This window comes from Solanum verrucosum, unplaced genomic scaffold (genome assembly GCF_900185275.1).
Source record: "Solanum verrucosum unplaced genomic scaffold, falcon-dt-bn FXZP01000206.1, whole genome shotgun sequence".
In the NCBI taxonomy this organism is placed as follows: domain Eukaryota; kingdom Viridiplantae; phylum Streptophyta; class Magnoliopsida; order Solanales; family Solanaceae; genus Solanum; species Solanum verrucosum.
This window is the reverse complement of record NW_026020104.1, coordinates 524,312-546,728: the sequence shown is the minus strand read 5'-3', so window position 1 is coordinate 546,728 and position 22,417 is coordinate 524,312.

The following is a 22,417-nucleotide window of genomic DNA, read 5'->3' as shown; positions in this document are numbered from 1 at the left end:
TGATTCACAACGAGATCGAGGTGTATGTAGATGATGATGTTATAATCATATCCAGCGAGAGTTCGGACCACTTGACTCACTTGAGGAAGTTCTTTGATTGCCTGTGTCGATACAACTTGAAGCTAAATCCCACCAAATGTGCTTTCGGAGTATCGGCTGGCAAATTATTGGGATTTATAGTCAGTAGAAGGGGAATTGGAGCAGTCGTAGTGTCAGAAACCGATTAACACTATCCTATGGCAGTTAAACTCCAATTTGATTTTACTAACAACGTGGTTGAATATGAAGTTTGCATCCATGGTTTGAAGATGTCCATTGATATGAACGTTCATGAGTTGTTGGTTATTGAAGATTCAAATTTGCTAATTTATCTATTTCAAGGAGAGTGGGCCATAAAGAATTCAAAGATCACATCGTATCTGCAGTATATACAGAATTTGCGCAAAAGATTCCACATGATTTAATTCAGACACACTCCTAAGACACAGAATGAGTTGGCCGATGCTCTTGCCACTATTACCTCAATGATCAAACATTCAGATACAAGTTATATTGACCCCTTAGATATAGAGGTAAAAGTGCAGCTTGTCCATTGTTCACATGTTGAGTCAATGCCAAACTCAACAACATCCTGGGCTCCACTAGAGCCAACCATAGACGTATCTCTAAGCGATGCCTACATAGCCATCTCCACCATGGCTCCCTCAAGATCTGCCAAAATCATCGTATACAGCCTCATCTCTAACACCCAGCTGCTCCTCATCTGTCTCAGCCTCTACCTCATCAGTCCTAGCAACATCTCCGTTCGTAATAGCCAGAGGAACCTCAAAACTGGCTGGAAAATCAGTGCTCAACATCTCAGAATATCCACCGTCCCAAACAACATCGGCAAATATGTGGACTTCAGGTGGTCCACATCCTTCCTCAGCCCAATAACATCGGCTTTCAAGGTCGTGAACTATCTGTAGCACCCTGGTGCTTCTCACAAGACTCAGCCCTCACCGTAAGGGAATCTAATACTAACTTTTAGCCCTCAATCAACACAGTATTCTCCATCATCTTAGTCCTAATCGGGGCTAAGGCAACAACAATCACCCGTTCTATCAGCCTAGGCAAAGCAGCCTCAACCTAGAAGGCAGACACATTGGCAGGATTAGCCAGATTGCTCATCTTATACAGCATGGCCTAGGTGATAGGAGGTGACGAGGCCGCAATAGCAGCAGCAGGAAAAATGGGAGGGGGTGCAACAGAAAAACTGGAATATCAGAAGCAAAAGGGCCAGAGGTACATGTAGGCTCACTATCCTGAGGAGGCATGATTGCCTCAGTCGGCAATATATAAACATCAACAACCGGGGACGTATCCCTCGGTGCAGTCCTCCTTCTGTCTGCCTCATCCCACATGTACTCAGCCTCGATACGTAGGATGTTAGTAGATGAGGTGGGGTGACCTCCACATATATCTCCTCAACTCTAGGAACACGGACCTCTCTACACGGATCGGTAATCAGCAGAGGGAAAGAAAGCGATATCTTGCTCTACTTGGCCCTTATGGTCATCTCTTGCTCCATCTGTAGCCCCAAGTTCAACTTCTAGCGATCCATAATCGACCTTAGACAGGCCACCTTCAGATAGCGGAGGATAGACTCATTTTGTAAGGGCATGATAGTGCTTCTAATGAACCCGAAACATTATCTAGCAGCAACTTTCAGGTCCTTTTTATCAATTTGTGCATCTGCCTCAACCCACCTCGGAATAGCATCAAAGAAAAAGGGTGCCAGCCAACCCTTAAGATCCTCTAAGGTCTTCTTCTTAACCAAGTCAAGTTATTCATGCATGAAATCCAAGAACACCCCAGTACTACATTTATGACCGAGCTGCTGCACTTTACCTTCTGGCCTCGAACCGTCACCTCATCCATCGACATGAACATGCTAGCCTTCTTCTTCCCTTTAGGGACCAACTCTCTATATGTTGCATAGAACTCCCGGACCCAAGTAGGAATGTATGGGCCTCGGAGTTTTGTAAAAACCTCAAATTTGTGGAACTTTAAAGTGTTCCACACTTCAAGCTACTTGTCCACCAAACCATCGATGAACAACCACTTTTCTTCCAATATAGTACTGGAACCCTCGGCCTATAATTTGTTGAGTGACTGGGGAGGAGGACCCTAAACTGGATACACATGTACCACCGTCTTCTCTGGAACTGGAGCTGGAGTCGGAGGGGTTGTAGGAGGCATCGGGATCCTAGACAGATCATGTGTAGCCTTGGGGCGTAGCTCCACTCTCCTAGCCTGTAGGAGCTGATCATTCTTTGATTTAGATACGGAGGCTGGGGAACTATCCTCTGATTCGCTCTCATTTTCAGATGTGGTGAGGTGCGTGGCGTAGATCCCCTCACTAACGGAGCTCGCCTCCGTAGGTGTCAACTCAATAGGCTCCTTGCCCTTTCTTTTTCCTCCTTTTTAAGGGAGTTTGGTAGCCGGGGCCCAGAAGCAGCGACTTTCTCATTTATGATTATCCCTCGAGCTCACTTCAAGAACGGTTGATTTCTACTAGCGACTTTAGGTCTAGACATTTCCGCAACATAAAACAACACATGTTAGATGACATTCTGAAAATAATGTAACATTTTAAATCTGCACAGAAAGACTCACTAAACCTATAGGCTAGTCGCCTAAAATCTTTGTCGAGCCAAGTCAGGCTCGCTGAAGGTTCCAGAATGAAATATGCAAAAATGTAGAACAAGTCGGCGATGTCAAGGGCCATTCGGCGGATCGCTGGAACCTTTGGGAAAACTAGAAGTAGCTCGCTGAAAGTTATAATATAATATCAAGAACTAGGGGTACAGAAGGGCGATCAGACGGGACTTTCGGCAAGTCACCGAGTGAACTTCGTGAGCTCAGGCATCTCGCCGAAAGTTATAGAAATTAAACCATTAAAAGAGAGAAATGAAAGGCAATCAAGGGGGACTTAGGTGAACCGCCGAACTGTTAGGCGAGCTCGACCCAACGCGTCGACTAGTCCAAACTACCAATTTCTCACTCCGACCATCAATATATAACCCGTAGCCCACAAAATCAAAATTAAACTAACAAATATGCAATTCAACTAAGACCCACAAGACCCATGGCCACGGGGTACTTAGACTTTCGCCGATTTGGCCTAAATTGGCCAATTGACGTCTTTTGCCATTAAGAATGACATCAACCGCTCTATCATTGGGCAAAATTCGACAATTAGCACAAGTCGTGGTGACTCAAATTTCACCCCACTAGACCCACAACATTCTAAACACAACCCCACAATTTTAACACTCACAATATACAAGAATTCACTATTTACAGTCAATTAATCATGACTTCAACTAAATACGGGCAATTAAACCATCATACGAGCCACAAATAAAATCCAAGTACAGATAATAATCACAAAAATGATCATGTATTCGATTACAACAAATTTTATAGCGAGGTTCGCAAAACCAAACATACATGCCGAAAAATTTGTAAAGCTAGGCTTGCAATGAAATCCAAAAGTCCACCCCGAGAAAATAATCCCAAGTAAAAGTAAGAACACTAGTATGAGAATAAAAATATAAGGGGTTGCGAATGTATGAGAGTTCAAAAGAATGAAAATGAAGAGATTTTGAATTTAAAATGGTTTGCCCTTTAATAACTTTTCAGTTCGCGCGCCAATCGATGACTACGACTTACGTCACCGACCCACTTGGCAATGTGTCAAGTTGTAACTTATCCCACCGAGTTTTACAGAACTCCTAGAAAACTGGGTGGTTCCAAAGCGATCTAAGTCGGGCTCGCCGACCTGTTCAGCGAGTCGCCGACTGGACTTTTGATTCGCCTAGTTACCATTGTTCAAATATTTCAACTTTTCAACCTGCACATTCAACACTCGTTATTTAAACAATAGTAATAAAACCAGTCAAGCTTTGGTTGCCTCCCAAAAAGCGCCTTATATAACGTAGTGGTACGATGTGAATACGCTTTTCAAGGTTCATGTTTTGGGTTGACCAAGGTATCACTTGGTAGACTGTAACAACTTGGAAAACTAGTAAGACCAAGCTAGAGGCTAATGGAAACTAGTAGATGAAAATAGAGCCTTACGTGTGAGCTTTTGAGGTTGATCTTTGGTTGTAGGTTGTATATTGACTTCCCGAGCTTAGGTTGAGGCGTCTAGGGATTAAACGTCAAGGTATGACCCCCCCCCCAAACACCAACCAAAGATCCTTGAGGGGGACCCTAAAGTCTAAACCCCTAAGGCTGCCTAAAACCAAGAAGCTGCCAAAATCTCATGACCTACAGATGGGGACATACGCCCCCGTAGGTCCATCCAAGCCCCGTGGATGGCCTCTGTAGGTCAAGCCCCCCAAGTCGATGTTGAAAACTCAAACCATGACCCAACAGTACGGGGCGTGACCCCATCCACGGTCCATGGGTGGGGGTCTTATGGTTTGCACCTATAGGTAGCCTTAGACTCGGCCAACGGGTGGTTAGTTTAGCAAATTCATTTTTAAGTTGTTTTCATTAGTGGTCATTTAATATGGGTTTATTTCACATATATGAAGTATTTTAAGTCATTAAGCAGCTAATTAATTAATTATATCCCAAGACCCCAATTCAAAACCCAACTACCTGCCTCTCCAAGAATCTTCTCTCTTAAACCTCCATTGAAGAACCAAGAAGAAACCAAGTTAGAGCTTCAATATGGGAGATTTTCAATATGAATTTGGGTGGATTCTACACCTAAGTTAAAGGAGTTCTTCATCCTTGGGAAGCTACCACCCAAGGAGCCCTTTCAAAAGCTTTTACCTCAATTCTAGAAAACTCATTTAGCAAGGATTTCAACTCAACTCCATGGATTCCTTTTAAAGTTTATTTTAAAGGTTGAATTATGTTTGTTTATGAATGTATGACTGATTTTGTATGATTTTAACTCAAATCCTTCAAGAATCCATGAGACCCCCAATCCTAGCTATGGTTCTTCTTTACATTATGTGATGGTTTTGCAAGTTGGTCCAATTGATTGGATGTGAGTTGATTATGATGTAAGTGCATGATTTAAGTATAATTCTACATGTATAATTGATTAACCTAAGATCCTATAATGAAATTGATATAGTCTAGGGTTATGTCATGAAAGAGGCAAATTGAGGGTTAGGTGTGACCTTCTAAGAATGATGATATTCTTGATGAATTGCCTTAGATTAGATCACCTACAAATGAATTCCTTAAGGGTAAAGCTTCAAGACATGAATTGACTTGATTATGACTTATATGATGGATCATGGTTGTGTAGTATTGAGATTGAGTTTATATCTTTCCTATTTGACTATAATTGATCAAGAAGGAGGCATGTGGTTAGTTTAACTTGAGAGTTAAGTGTACATGATGAGCATGTGTGGTATTCCTTGATAGTAATGCTCATAATATTAAGATGACTTCTAGGGCTTTAAAGGTAAAAGCTAAAAGGAATGAATTATGAATGTTGAGGCTTTAAGAAGAAAGCTATGATGCATGTTGAATTGTATGTGCTGTTATTATGGAAGGATTTCACCCGCATGACCTACAATATGCGTAAATGAGCTTATACATGCAATGAATGAACTACTTAAATTACAATGATATCCACGTCTATTCTAATGAATGTTAGATGTGTTGATTTATATGGTCTATGATCCTTGAATGCAATATATGTGAAATATGCATGATTATGATATTATGTATGTGCTTATGAACACTTTGAGAGGAAAGTGTCTATGATGATAATGTTGTTGTTGTGTCATTGCAAGGACAATCTCACACACTACATGCATAAACATGAATATGATGTATCAATGGTGTTGATTGAAAGTATAGTTCTCATATGCACCTTTACACATTACTATGCATGAAATGAACATGACCATGATGATCCTATGATTTTGATTGAAAGTCCATTCTCATGAAAACATATGATCTTGGTGTGAAAGGTTTACTCGCATACTAATGATGATTCTAAGGTTGAAAGTCCATTCTCACCTAAATGAATCTATGAGCTATATTATGAGTTGTATTTAACAAAGGGTAAAAGTGTCCCTTCACACATGTAAATGCAACTCAAAGACTAATTATGTATAATTTGGGAAATAATGTTTGGCACCGAGTGGATATGGAAAATGAGGTAGAGGCCTTCCCGTCAATACAATAGGTCGGGTCTTCTACACATGATCTCATGAGATGGAAACTCTACTGACAATAAAATAGGCCGGGTCTCTAGAAGCAATCTCCCTATCCATTAATTATGTTCCTAGATAGGTCTTTAGCTAGTGGATCCACCTAAAAGCTAAACATGTTAGTTCTACCTTAGACAAGTAGGACACCTTCTTTCGGTGTGGGGTTACAAGACACTAGATTCCATGTAGCTCACATGGTCTATGTCGGTTGAGGCTATATTCCCTACATGAACAAGTAACATGAATAAATGACTTGAGCAAGTAACATGAACAAGTACATGGGTTACTTACTATGGTTCCTTCAGAGGTTCTACTTAGTATGAATGGGGGTATGGGACTTCATTCGTACATTGCACAAGTAGGCTTTGAGAGGGGGCATGGTAGGTTTCCCTTATGATATGATGAATATGAGTTATGCATGCTTTATTATGAATTATGGACATGAACATGAATATGACTATGGACTATACCTATGACTTCTTAATGAGCTTTACTTAGTGTGAGTGGAGGTATGGGACTTCACTTATACATTGCACAGGTAGACTTATAAGGGGGTTGTGGTGTGGTTTCCTTATGCTATGAAGATATATGAATCTATATATGCATGATATGGGTTGTTGTTATGAATGACTTTAATTATTACTAATTATGAACATGAATGGCTCTTTGTCTATATGTGTTGGCTATGAATAGGGTAAAGGTATGTTATGCATGATCATGGTGGCCTAGAAGTGATACTTAGTGTAGATAGGATTATGGGGTCCTATCTATGCATTGCACAAGTAGAGCTCAATATTGCTTATGTGATGATTACTTTATGATGAGATGATCTTGGTATTTGAATATGAATTATGTTATGATTGGAGACAATGTATTGTGAAGAATGGGATATGTATTATGCTTATGTTGGAGACTATGCTTGTAATTATTATGATATCTCGTATGCTACGATGAATTGTATGTGAGTTGCTTTATGAGTTGCATTCTCCAACGATTTCAAAGATGATGTTGTAAAATGGCATACAACATGGTTTCAAATGAAATATCCCTTTTATGCATGTTTTAAGGATTTTAATGCATGGCTTCCATATTAGTACTTTTTGTGTTAACCCCATCTTTCTACATTTCTATAAGTGTAGGCTTTGTAGATATGGGATTCCATCCTCGTGGTTAAGACTCTAGTAGATCAAGAAGAAGAAGATTGGTGAGTTCTCATTGTATTCGAGGGCTCAACCATATGTCCCTTAACTCTTTGCTTTCATGTTTTAGACTTATATAGGGGCTATGTCCCTAAGATTGTATTTCAAGAGTTATAATCCAATTGTTATAGATGGTTTGAGACATAGTGTCATATTTTCTCTTTCATTTTATAAAAGACTTCGATTGTAAAGAAAAGTTTTAAATTCCGCACTATTTTCCTATGCTCTTATGTTCAAGTTATGCTATGAGGCTTGTATAAAACCCTTTCAGGGTCAAGTATGTCGTGTTACGTCTGTGGGGTACCTATGGTTCGTGGCATAGACCCTTTTTATTCATTGGGTTCAAATGAGATGAGATTTGACCCATTTGCATTTATAATTGTTTGACGGAAATTTAGTGAGAGGTGACCATTTGATTGAGTATGGAGACGTCATCTTTCATTTCTTTCAAAACTTTGCCCGACCCTTCCACCTTATTGAGAATGAGTGCCAACATGTCTTCCGTGCAAAATATCTCTGGGTCAGCCCTTTTCTCCTTTTGGCTTTTGATATTTATGCGGTTGAACATATCTTTCCTTGTCACCATCCCGTTCCTTCCAATTATACCCACGATCACACCATTTTCTATCAGGGTCTCTCCATCCATCATCCCTCTCTCTATTCAAACCTGGATTCCCACCCGACCATGCATAGCTATGACAGAAACCTCCTCCTTGATTTGCAAGGAAATTTACTTCTATACTATATATAACCTCGAATTGTGCCTCCTCGGGGTTTAATCAACCAACACCAACAACATTTACACTTTTCAACCCACTACCAATCATATTATTTCGACAAAATATCCAGCTAGGTCATTATTTTGGCCATATTTTGGTCTCGCTCATTTTACTTCTCAACCTGCTCTTTTGTCATCCTGAAGGTTAGAGGAGACTCCTGGTCTTCTTGAGTGTACCATGCTCTATTATCTTTGGTCATCCCATCGAGGAGATTAGATGTGATTTCAAAAGGCTGTTGTATTATACCCCTGGAACAAGTTGATCAACAACACCTTTGTTCGCTAAGTCAAGACTCTTATAGAAGTGTTGTAACAACACATTATTTGGATGTCACTGAGTTGGACACTAAAGTAACAACTTCTGAAATCTCAGCCACGTCTCATGGATTGGTTCACCTTGCAAACGTTTGAAGCTCGGAATATTATCTTTTAATGTCATGATCCTTGAAGGTGGGAAGAACCTCACAAAGAATGCCTCGGTAAGTTCATCACATGTGGTAATGGAGTTTCTCTGTAGATCAGCTAACCACTTGGTAGCTTCCCCTATCAAAGAAAAAGAGAACAACAGGAGATAGACTGATTCTTGAGAGATGTTCTTGAATGATAACCAACCACATACGTCTACAGAATTCTGAATATTCTCATGGGGATCTTATTAGCTATCCCTCCATATAATCCTTTCATTTGCAAGAGTTGCAACATCATGCTAGTCACATGGAAGACAGTATTTCCCTCAACAGGAGGAAAACGTATAGCCCCAACACCACCAAATTGAATCGGATCATTAACATCATTCTGATTTCCAATGTCATCTTGTGGCCAAGTTGGCTACCATTACTTTCATTCACACTCATATCGTCCTCTGTTCAAACACAACCAACAAAAACACAACACAAAGTAACTCGATACAACTACAACACAAGAAGATCACAATCTAAAATTAATTTAATAAGAGAATTCTAAACACAACTACCCTGAAGCGGGGCCATTTTTTTTATAAATGCAAAACTACATCTCATCCAATACTAGGTGTAAGCGATCGTAATCTAGTATAAACACAACAAATGAGTTAGGCTCGAACCCACAAGGAGCAGTACAAGTTCAAATTTAGTTACGAAGTTATAAACGCGATGTAATCGGTTATTGGAATAGAAATTATCGAAAACATTTAGATCAATCGAAAGGGTGACACAAATGTCACATGGGGGGACTGGTTTGTCAATTAGCAACTAAAACAATTTTGAAAACAGAGGAAAAAATAAGTAGAGAGGAATTCTCGGGAACGTGATCAATTATAGGCTAATTTCAATATATGGGTAATTGGAATTTACTAAAAATTGCTAAATCTCAGCAGGTAGGCTAGACTATCGATGCAATAGCTTTTTCTCAAACAACTATCACGATGCAAGCAAGTTATCTCGAACCTCGACAAGATTAAAAATATAAGCAATCAAAAACCTTAATTTATCTACTCTATCGAGCTAGATTGGTAGAATCAAGTTTAGAATTCACTCTCTCGAGCTGAAACCACATCAACCCAATAACTACAATTGTTAATCGAAAACCTAGGTTCTAAAGCCTCTTTCTCAAGCAAGCCCAGAGAACTAAATTAGAATTGTATTTGCAACTACAATTCATAGATTAATACACAGCTATCGATTAAACCCACTTCAATTAAGCATTTAAATCATTAAATAACAATACCCATAAGCTAATTAAGCAAATAATTACATGATCACACACCAAGAATTGGAGTTTTAGCCACACATCATAAAAAGGAAGAAACAATTACCAATTATGTTAGCCATGAACTGGTAATGGTTTCCAAATCTCTACAACACTTCAAATCAACTTAATTCAACCCCGAATGAAAATTCTTCAAAAACCAAGTCTCAAAAGCTCTAAGTTCTAAATGGAAAACTCAGGAAACTTCAAAAACTAAGAGAAAAACTCCAAACTCTTGGAACTCTCTGTTTCTCCTTTTTAAATTTCAATTTATAGTTTCACAAATTTAGACCTTCAAGACCATTAGGCGAAGTAAGTAGAGCATCACCGACCAAGTCGGCGATGCTCCCTTGGCTCCATTCCATCACCGGTTTGCCTTGACCTTTTATCCTCAAGGTTCTGTGACTTTAGGCCGTCAAGATCGAGGTCGCCAATTCGTTCGGTGGTCCACCGACTATCCATTTCCTTCTGTAAGTAGGTTCTTCCCCAGGACTGGCAAACTAGAACTTTAGGCGAGCTAAAGAGCCACTCAGCGGCTCGCCGAGTGGTCTTGGCGATCACCAGGATTGCCTTCCTTCAACTTCTTCAGTTTTTTCACTTCTTTTTTCCCGGTAATGTCCTTGTATTGCTCCTTATCCTTCATTTATGAAAATCAACACTTTCACATCAATTTCGAGCATAAATTAGGCATTGAGGACACTAAAACTAAGAAACAAAGCCCTAAATGAGGCAAAATTTCAAACTCATCACTAAATAAGCCTCAAGTGAATGCAGATCTACCACTCATCAGAATGCATCCTTAAACTCTTCCTAGTTTGTGATAGAATCATATGGCTACCCCTTCAAGAATTGCCACGACCCAAGTCTGTACCCCTGCTGAGATACGGTACTCGTGATCGTAGGCTTGGCATACATATTAAAGGATGATAAAAGGAAACTAAGTGGAAGCTAGAATAAATAACTGAATAATAGCAATTAGGAAATCCATTAAACAAAATTTCTTCTATCTTTAATAAGTCTCTATTAGTTGAATCGAAAATGTAAGTATGTTGGGACATCACCAAAAGCTACCACAAAACCAAAGGAAGCATTAAGAAAATTTAGATGCCAAAATTAATTGAGTCCCGAATTGAGGAGGGCTCACAAAGTGCTAATTGGAAATACTGCAACCTTACTAGCCCTGAGTAAGAGTACAAGCACCAAAATCTACCTCATAATTGGATGCAACGTAGAGAAACGTATGTGTCAGTACGTGTAATGTAATGAGAATGTAAGGGAACTCACATACTCATATAAAGAAACATATGGACGAAACAATGGAATAATGTGTATAAAATGTAAATTCATAATCGTAAATGAACCGAATAAGAAATATTTGCAATATATGCATAAATATAATTTGAAGGCCTTCTTTAAAAACATATGCACAAAGATAAGTCAAAATTAGTAGCCTTGAATTATTATAGCATAAAATAGCTTAACTAATATACCTTAAATCAAGTAAAGAAAATATCATAAAAGATGCATAAACTAGGGAGTATCTTATAACCGATAAATTTCATTTGAGCTTATCAAGGGCAATCTATAATTCTAGTTGGATGGTTGTCCTATACTTTTCTGTGGTACAGAACCTTATCATATCTAATGTGGATCAATTAGCATGAGTCACAAAGGGCTAAAGATCAACCTTCAAAGTGGTGAAACATAATTCTACATTGGCACGTAGTAATAAGACTTTAGTTTTTAAAACCCACGTCCTCTTGATACTAAATATTCCTCTTGGATATTTCAACGATATATGAATATTGAAGCTCACTTCTTCGTCATTAACTTAGAACTTCAACTTGCCACCTTCCACTTCAACCAAAGCTTTGTATGTGTCCAAGAATTATCTACCAAGGATAACCGGTATATCAATATCTATCTCACAATGGATCTTTACAAAATCAACAGGGAACAAAAAAATTTCAACCTTCACCAAAACATCATAGACCAAGCCAACCATTCTCATTATTGAACGACCAGCCATTAAGAGCCTCATAATTTTCGGTTTGGTTCATGAAGCACAATCTTATTAAATATGATTAGCGACATCAAATTTATACTTGCAGCAAGATCGCACAAGGCTTTTTGCGAAAGTGGATGCACCAGTAGTGCATGGAATAGTGAAAGCTCATAGAGCATCAATCTTTAGGACTGTATTCTTTGTCATTACCGCACCACATATTTGCGGTATTTTAATTTTTTCACAATTTATCACCCTCTTATTTTTTCACCAATTCTTTCATATATTTAGCATAACTCGACGTTTCGGTCAAGAAATTCACCAATGGAATATTCACTTTCAAATCATTCACTATCTCCATGAACTTTTAGAATATGGCATTTTCATTTCTCTTTCGTAACCAGTGAGGAAAAGGAGACTTTGTCTTCATTTGAGACAATGTGGATGAGGCCTCAACACCGCCTTCTTTTAGATCTTTCTTCAGCTCACCTTCAACCTCTTCTTTTTGTGTCTTACCCATTCCCTTATGTGATTCATCATCAGCAATCACCCCTTGAGCATCTATATTATCGGGCCTTGTTATTTCTTGCAAATTCTTCCCACTTCTAGTAACTATGGCTTAAACTTTGATAGCAACCTTTTGACTTTCATTTACATGAGTCGTGCATTTCTCATGGGGATTAGCATACACAAGAGTAGTCAGCTGCCCCATATTTTCTTCAAGTAACTTAATAGATGATGGATATGAGATAATGGTGGTGGACAAAGCTGACATGTCACTCTTCATTTCTTGCAAAATCATATCGAAGCCCTACACTTTATCAGAATTTTAGTTAATAAATAATCGGTTGGAGTATTTATCGGATAATGTTGATTGAAAGGCGGTACACATTTAAAATCTTCACATTCCCTTTCATAACAACTTTCGTCATTATTTTTGGTCCAACCTTGATTTCTGCCAAGCCTTGGATAGCTTGGCCACAAACAATCTGATTTTCCACCTCTTATGTAAACCCCATCATCATACATTTTTCGGGACATCGCATTCATTGAATTTTCCCCACCTCCAATAACATACTCGGAAAACTTTTCAAGTTGAGCAGTCAATTTATCAATGCTTTTGTCACACTGTTGGGTTTTCTCTTCTTCTTCCTTAAACATTCCCAAGTGTGGCAGTGACACATTATCTTTAATAGTGTACCAAGCTTGGTTAATTTTGATCATATCATCAAGCAACCTCGATGCTTCTACGAATGGTTGCTTAACTATGTCCCTCCGAACAAGATGATCAACCAATCCCTTATTTACAACATCAAGACTTTTGGTAAAAAGTATTGAAACAACAGCTCATCAGGAAAACCATGTTTTGGGCATTGTAACAACACCGTTTTAAAATGTAACCACACTTTATGTATGGGTTCTCCATTCACTCTTTCATAATTATGAATATCCTTCCTCAATTTCATTACTTTAGACGGAGGAAAGATACTCACAAGGAAAGCTTCAATCAATTCTTCCCATGAGGTAATAGACTTCCTCGATAACTCAATCAAACACCTTGTCGTTTCCCCCATTAAATAAAAAGGGAATAACCTCAACTGAATTGACTCTTATGAAATACCATCAGCCAAAAAAATGTTGCACACATTAAAAAACTTGTGGAGGTGATCATTAGGGTCTTCATGTTCAAAACCCCCAAATAATGCTCCCAATTTAATAAGTTGCAACATGGACTTTGTTAAGACAAATGTGATATCCTTATGTACCAGTGGTAACCAAATTTCTCCAACTTCATTGTTGATATGAGAAATCACCGCTTCTTCCTTTCTAATTAAATTATCTTTTACATGGTGACTAGAGTCGTCACCACAATATGTATTCATTGTTTCACCTACAAAAAGAACACGACAAGAGGTCCAAGCGTAAATTTGTTTGGATACAAAATAAATTAGTATGCAAATTACTTCTCAAACTGAATTCCTAACTACCATTCCTCGACAGTGATGCCATTTTTTAAACGCTCAAACTAATCCACAGAAGTAATCAAAAGTGTCGGCGTTCATCATAAATTAAAATACCCAACTAAGATTCAAGTACAATCCCACAAGGTATTGTGTGAGGTTAAGAATTCAGTTAGGGACTTAAATCAAAACTAATTCCAATGTAGTAAACACATAAAATAGGTGTATGATTCCACCAAATTTAACAACGTGCAATCAGGCTCACAATTGTAACAATCTCTAAGCAAGCAAAGGTTCACAAATTTTAGTTAACTCTAAAGGTGTGGGGAATTGAACATTGATATCACTAGAGGTAGTATCAAATTGCTCAATAAAACTAACTAATCATGGATAGGTTGGGTTATCTACGATATTGTTAATCTTCTTTTGATCTCATAACACTAGGTATGAAATGTCCTCTCGATCTTATTCATGTAGTTCTCAATTCAGCCCACTACCTTGGATTTAAAATTAAGCATAACTAAATTGAAAACATCAAACTAATTACAGACTAATATTGGTCTTTTTCGAGCACCAATGTGAGAACGAAGCGAAAATCAAGTTGGCCACCTTAATTCATGAGCTACGCACATGGTAACATTTTAAATCCATGATTAGAAGCTGTAAAATAGAGAAATTCGACATACTCACTAAGTTAAATCAACACCTAACCCCATAATCACACCCCAAGAGATTAAAGTTTTAGCCACAAATCACAAAGTGTAGAGAATTTATACCTTGAACGAAATAATTTATGGGTAACATGAATTTGAATAATTACAAGCAAGCCCACTTCGAATGCAACCTCAATTTATCAAATTCAAGATAAAAAATTAAAAAGCCCAAAAACTAAAAGTATTCTTTACTCAATAGGAAGTTTTTCCCTCTCCAAGATATTCAGAACGAACCCCTTTTTTTCTCTACTTCGGGTCAACAATCATGCTTCAGCTCGTTTTCTTCTTCCTCCACGCTTTAGGTGATTGAATCTCAGTCAATGATCTTGTTTGAGATAGATTTTCTCATTCGGTGAGTCACCAATTATCACCATTATTTGCCTTTTAAACAACCATTTGTCATCCAGTACTGTCGAAAAAAACAATTTTCACCTTGTCTGCCTTTTCCTTTCAGCGCGTCACCATTTCTCTGTTAGTTCACCATCCAACCTAAAGTAATTGGGCTCAGTGCACTGTCAATTTGGGCAATATTATACCCATTGGGTGATCTATCATTTTCATTAGGAGATCATATAATGTGCAACTTACATTTCTTTTGATAATTTTGGTCATTCCTTCATACATTCATCATTGCCTTATCATTTAGCCTTCGTAGCCATAGATCATCAAAATATTATTATAGTAGGACATAATTAGACATTGAGGACACTAATTATTGAGCTAAATGATAAACTCTCAACTACACCTCATCCAATACTAGGTGTAGGCGATTGTAATCTAGTATAAAACCCAATAAATGATTTGGGGTCGAACCCACAGGGAGCGTTACAACTTCGAATTCAGTTACAAAGTTATAAACACGATCTAATCGGCTGTAGGAATATAACTTATCAAAAACTTGTACATAAATTGAAAGGGTGATAGAAATGTCAGATAGGGGGATTGGTTTGTCAATTAGCAACTAAAACAATTACAAAAATAGGGGAAATAATAAGTGTAGAGGAACTCTCAGGGATGTGATCGATTATAGGCTAATTTCAATATATGGGTAATTGGAATTTACTAACAATTGCTAAATTTCAGTAGGTAGGCTAGACTATCATTGCTATAGCTTTCTCTCGAACAACTATCACGATGCAAGCGAGTTCTCTCGAACCTCGACAAGCTTAACAATATAAACAACTGAAAACCTTAATTTATCTACTCTCTCGAGCCAGACAGGTAGAATCAAGTTTAGAATTCACTCTCTCGAGTTGAACCCACATCAACCCAATAACTACAATTATTAATTGAAACCCTTGGTTCTAAAACCTTTTTTCTCAAGCAAGCCCAGAGCACTAAATTAGAATTGCATTTGCAACTATGATTCATAGATTAAGCCCACTTCAATTAAGCAGTTAAATCAGTAAATAACAATAGCCATAAGCTAATTACGCCAATAATCACATGATCAGACCCCAAGAATTGGGGATTTAGCCACACATCATTAAAAGGAAGAAACAATTATCAATTATGTTAGCCATGAACATGGTAATTGTTCCCAAATCTTTATAATGCTTTAAATCAACTTAATTCAAAAACCCTAATGAAAATTCTTCAAAACCAAGTCTCAAAACCTCTAAGTTCTACAATGGAAAACTCATAAAACTTCAAAAACTCAGAGAAAAACTCCAAACTCTCGGAACTCTCCCTTTCTCCATTTTAAATTTCAATTGATAGTTTCACAAATTTTGGCCTTCAGGACGGTTAGGCAAAATAAGTCGAGCATCACCGACCAAGTCGGCGATGCGCCCTTGGCTTCATTCCAGTGCCGGTTTGCCTTGACCTTTTATCGTCAGGGTTCTGTTACTTTAGGCGATCAAGATCGAGGTCTTCGATCCTTTTGGCGATCCGCTGACTATCAATTTCCTTCGCCAAGTAGGTTCTTCGCCAGGGCTAGCAAACTGGAACTTTAGGCGAGCTAAAGAGCCACGCGGTAGCTCGCCGAGTGGTCTTGGAAATCACAACGATTGCCTTTCTTTAACTTATTTAGTTTTTTCACTCCTTTTGCCCGGTAATGTCCTTGCCTTGCTCCTTAGCCTTCATTTCTGCAAATAAACACTTTAACATCAATTTTGAGCATAAATTAGGCATTGAGGACACTAAAACTAAGAAAACAAAGCCTTACTTTAGTTGAAATCTCAGACACATCAACACCCCCAACTTAAACTTTTTCTTATCCTCAAGATCAATCAGTTCATCAAGGATGTCATCAAAAAGTTCTACTCAAGACTCAATGCAAATGCACACAAGAGGTTCAAACTACACATACAATGTTCAATTGTGCACTATAAGTTTTAAATTGTGACTCACCATTATCAAATATACTCAAACTCATTATGCTTGCTTCAAATGCAAGTTAAAGCTCAACAAAAGCATTCAAATGCCCTCACAACAAGGAAGATTCCATGCTGACACAAAATTCAACAACAATTTAAAATCTCGGAATCAAATAAAACTCTCATCCTAAAAAAGATGAACACATGCATGATTCTACCCATAGGCTTTCCCTTCTTTCCCAATAAATTATTTTCAGCTCACTCAAGATCATAAAGTCTTTTCAAGGCTTGTAACGGGGCTAAGTGTAAAGGTATGATCATGTTGGCTTAGTGGCTTTTACCTTCATGAAGTATGGCCTAAAAATCATTTTTTTTCTCCTTCTCTTTCACATTCTAACATGTTCACAATCCACCCTCTTATTCACTTAAGCGAAACTCATTGGATACCCCATTTTTTTACTCCTTTCACACACTTTATTTCACAAACTTTTCTCTTTTGTAGTCTTTTTCCATTTTCACTTTTTTCTTTTCTTTTTCTTTGTTTTAGATGGAGGGATTCCATTTTTTTCAAACCATTGCTTCAAAGGGGGATTTTTTTCACACTTCATGACTTTCCTTTTTTTCACCACACTTAGGCTTTTGGCCTAGGTTGGCTATTCAACTAACCAATACTTCATGAAGGTTATAGGTGATGGGACAAAGAGGTCAAATTTGTTCAAGTTTCTTCCAAGGAAAAAGATATGCTCAAAGGGTGCCAAACAAGATTCACACTTCTCACAAGGTAGTCAAAAAGAGGTATACTATCAAATTAGGTTCACTCTTCACAAATTTTACCTAAGATCAATTCAATTGCTTGCTTAAATCAATCTATTGGACTAATGGGGAAAGTTATAGGCGACATCAAGCACAATATCCAAGACAACCTCAAACTCCTGGCATTTGATACAATTATTAAACAAGACGCCACACTTTCTAGCTAGCGTGCAATGAGCATCACAAGAGATTGACTCGACAACTGGCTAGTCACAACAAGATGCTAGGAGTTCACATATGACCTATGTAACTCAATTTGCCTCATCGTAGCCGCACATTCATATCGTTAAATTGAGAGAACTATTCAATCATTGGTATTGACCACAACCAACACTAAAAAAAGTAAGAAAAGCGTCACAATCAAACACAAAAGAAGTAGCAAAGGTTTCAACATTGGTTCAAAACCATTTGCACATTAAAAATAATAGACCTTTATGGATAAACAACCAATATATATATATATATGTATAAACATAGAATAAGATCCAACATTCACAAAATCAAAACCACAAACACAACAATATCCACAAAAACAACCCAATAGAAGTAGGTATTAAAATACCTCACCCCAAAAAACAAAAATAGCAGTTGTCCTCAAATGCAAAGAAATAAGAGAAAGTCTAAAAAGTAAGAGAAATGGAGTATAAAAAATTATCCTGCTAAGCCTGGAGTGAAGTCTGCATGTTTGAAACTCCATCTATCGGGGCATTAATGCCCGGCTAAACATCATCCTTGCCTACACTGGAGCCCACCATAGATGTATCTCTGAGCGATGCCTGAATAGTCGTCTCCACCATGGCTCCCTCAAAATCTGCCAAATCATCATATATATAGCATCATCTCTAACACCTAGTTGCTCATCTTCTATCTCTGCCTCGGACTCAACCTCTACCTCATCAGCCATAGCAACATCTCCGGTCGTAGTAGCCAGAGGAACCTCAAACTTGCTATAAAATTAGTGCTAGACATCTCGGATATCTCCATCATCCCAAACAACATCGATAAATCCGTGGACTTCAGATGGTACACATCCTTCCTCAGCCCAATAACATCAGCCTTCAAGGCCATAACAATGTTTGTAGCACCCTGGCTCTGCTCACAAGTCTCAACCTAGGAGGCACGCACATCGATAGAATGAGCCAGATGGCCCATCTTAAATATATTATCTTGGGTGAAAGTGGGTCATGAGGTGGCAACATTAGCATCAGAAGAAGTGGGAGGGGGTGCAGCAGAAGAACTGAGAATATCATAAGAAAAAGGGCCAGAGGTACATGTAGGCTCACTATCCTCATGGAGCATGATTGCCTCAGCAACATATCAACATCAACAATCGAGGACGTTTCCGCCAGCACACCCCTCCTCTTGTCTGCCTCATCCCACATATATTCAGCCTCAATACGTCAGATGTAAGTAGAAGAGGTATGGGGTGACCTCCATATATGTCTTCTCAACTCTAGGAACACAGGCCTGTCTACACAGCTTGGTACTCAGCACGGGGAAACGAAGTGAGGTTTAGATATATTTGTCCCTCATGGCCATTTCTTTCTCAATCAATAGCCCCAACTTCAACCTCTGGCGATCCATAATCAACCCTTCACAGGCCGCCTTTGGATGGTGTAGAATGGAGTTATTCTGTGACGGCTTGATGGTACTGCTAATGAACCTGAACCAGTATCTGGTAGCAACGTTTAGGTCCTTTTTATTAATCTATCCACTTGCCTCAATCCACCTCGGAGTAGCATCAGAGATGAGGGGTGCCAACCAACCCTTAAGATCCTCTAAGGTCTTCTTCTTGACCAAGTCAGGGTACTCATGTATGAAATCCCGAGAACACCCCATTAGTGCATTTATGTCCAAGCTATTACACTTTAACTTCTAGCCGCGAAATGTCATTTCATCAACTGGCTTGAACATATCGGCCTTCTTCTTCCCTTTAGGGACCAACTCTCCATATGCTGCATAATAATCCCTACCCCAAGTAGGAATGTATGGCCTCGGGGTTTATTAAAGACCTCAAATTTGTGGAACTTCAGAGTGTTTCACACTTCATAAAATTTGTCCACCAAACCATTGGTGGACAACCGTTTTTCTTCCAATATAGTCCTCGAACCCTTGGCCTTTAATTTGTTGAGTGACCAGGGAGGAGGACCCTGAACTGGTTGCACATGTACCACTGTCTGCACTAGAGCTGGAGCTGGAGAGGGCGTAGGAGGCATTGGGATCCTATACGGATCATGTGTAGCCTTGCAGTGTAGCTCCATTCTCCTACCTTGTAAGACTTGATCGTCCTCCAATTCAGATATAGAGGTTGGGGAACTTTCCCCTGATTGGGCCTCACTGTCAGATATGGTGATCTGAGTGACGTAGATCCCCTCACTATCGGAGCTTCGTTTCGCAGGTGTCAACTCAACGGGCGCCTTGCCCTTGCCTTTAAATCCTTTTTGAGGGAGTTCAGTAGGTGGGATCGGGGAAGCAACGACTTTCTCATTTTTTATTATTCCTCGAGCCCACTTTTGTGGTGATTGATTTCTACCACCGACTTTGGGTCTAGCCATTTCTGCAACATAAAACAACACCTGTTAGATGCAATTCAGAAAATAATGTAACATTTGAAATATGCACTGAAAGACTCACTGAAACAATCTGTAACGACTCAGAAAATGATAGGTTGAACTAAAGCCTTAACATTTGGGTTAGTAAGACTTTAAGTTGATGCCTAGTCTGTTTTAGACTTAATGGAGCAAGGTAGAAGCCTAGGGTGCAAGCAAGGGCCTAGGCTAGCAAGATAGGGTGAAATAAACCCTGTTCTTTGAGGAGGTGTTTGGCAATGGGAGTACTTGATCACCCAAAGGGTTGGGAGAGTCTCCCTTGCACTCTTGTGGTCGCTAAGTGGGCTGCCTCATTCGCGTAGGTGCTGGACCAAAGGGAGATCTAACTCCTAGAACACTAACCAATTTGGCGTGTCGCCCTCTTCCCCCTATAGATCGCCTAGTGGACTGCCCAATTTGGTAGCTCACTGGAAAATTGGGCGAGCCAAGGGTGCACTTGGTGAGTTCCCTAGTGCCCTTGGCGATCCAAGAGGGGCAAATGGGCGAGGTAAGTCGTGAAGGAGGGGAAATTTTAAGTTACAACTGTAAAGGTCCTTAGTCCTTTTCCTAAGTTGAGTCCTCATTATTCTATTCCTTTCCTAGATACTTTTTAACCCTTTTTAGACTTGAATCCCTTCAATTTAGTCACTTCAAATAGAATTAAAAGAAATCCACCCCCTCTCAGATATTTCGCTCACTAGAAATCCTCCATTAGAGAAGAAGAAGAAGGGAGCCATTGAAGCTAGGGTTTCATGATTCCAATGTGGTTCTTCCTCAAATTGCTTGGGGTTTCTTAGTAAAGGTATGGTAATCTTGATCCTTGCCTAACTTTTCATTCAATTAGCCAATTCAAAGGTGATTTCAAAGCATGAAAAATCTAGGGTTTTATTCAATCTTATGGGTTCTTTCATCAAACGTTTTCAAATGGTTTCTAATGTTAAATTATGATTATACTGATGTTTAATTAATAATTTAAGATTAAAATACTCTATGAATCCATTATTTTCTCTCAATTCCTAAATTGTGACTTATGACGTGGATTTGATGATTATGAATCAATGTTGATGGATTATTCCTAAATTGCTTTTGGTTATTGAATTGCATCATCTTCTATACCTAATTGTGGTGAATTTTTGGTGAATTGCGGAATAGTGATCATAGCCTTGAAAGGGCAAGATTGACCTAATTTACTTATTGTAGTAGAATTGTTTCACAGATGTTGATCCACTTGAAAGGTGGAGGTGTTTAATTACTTTGTATGTTGTGCTTATGACCTTGAAGGAATAGTGTGAGGAATTGAAGTATTATCATGATTTTGTATATATGAATGTGATGTGAAGCATGTGTGTTATTTAAGTGAATGAATGATGATCATGTTTAGAAGCTAATTGTGTTAGGATTGAATATTATCTCTCTAATTATACATGTGAATTATGGTGACAATGTGAAAGGCTATTCTCACATACACACACACTAGAATGAATGAATGAATGAAGTTCAATGATAATGTAGTGATTGTTGAGTCTATTGAAAGGTTATTCTCAATTGTACTCTAATGAATGATAATGACTTGTTGTGAAAGGACTTTCTCACAATAACGAGATTCTTAGGTGAAAGGCTATTCTCATCTTTTAATCCATGAGCTTTCCAATGAATGAATGTTGGGATGGGATGGATACTCATCCGGGAGTTGAGGAGGAGTATATAGTCACACTTCCTATATAACATTTTAGTGAATGTTGGGTTTGGGATGGATGCTCATCCGGGAGTTGAGGTGGGGTATGTAGGAGCAATCCCTTATCCCATAATGAACTAATGCAATGAATGTAAAGTACCCCATGGGGAATAATGCCAAGCATTGAGTGGATATGAATTGGGGTGGACGCTCATCCGTGAGTTGAGGTGGGGTATCTAGTTGCAACCTCTTGAGATGAATGCTCAACCGTGAGTTGAGGTGGGGTATCTAGTAGCAATCTCCCTATCCCTTAACTATGTGCCCACATAGGTCTAGCTAGTGCATCCACTTAAGCTAAAGAACAATTGTCCTACCTTAGGCAAGTAGGATTCCCTTATCTGATGAGGGT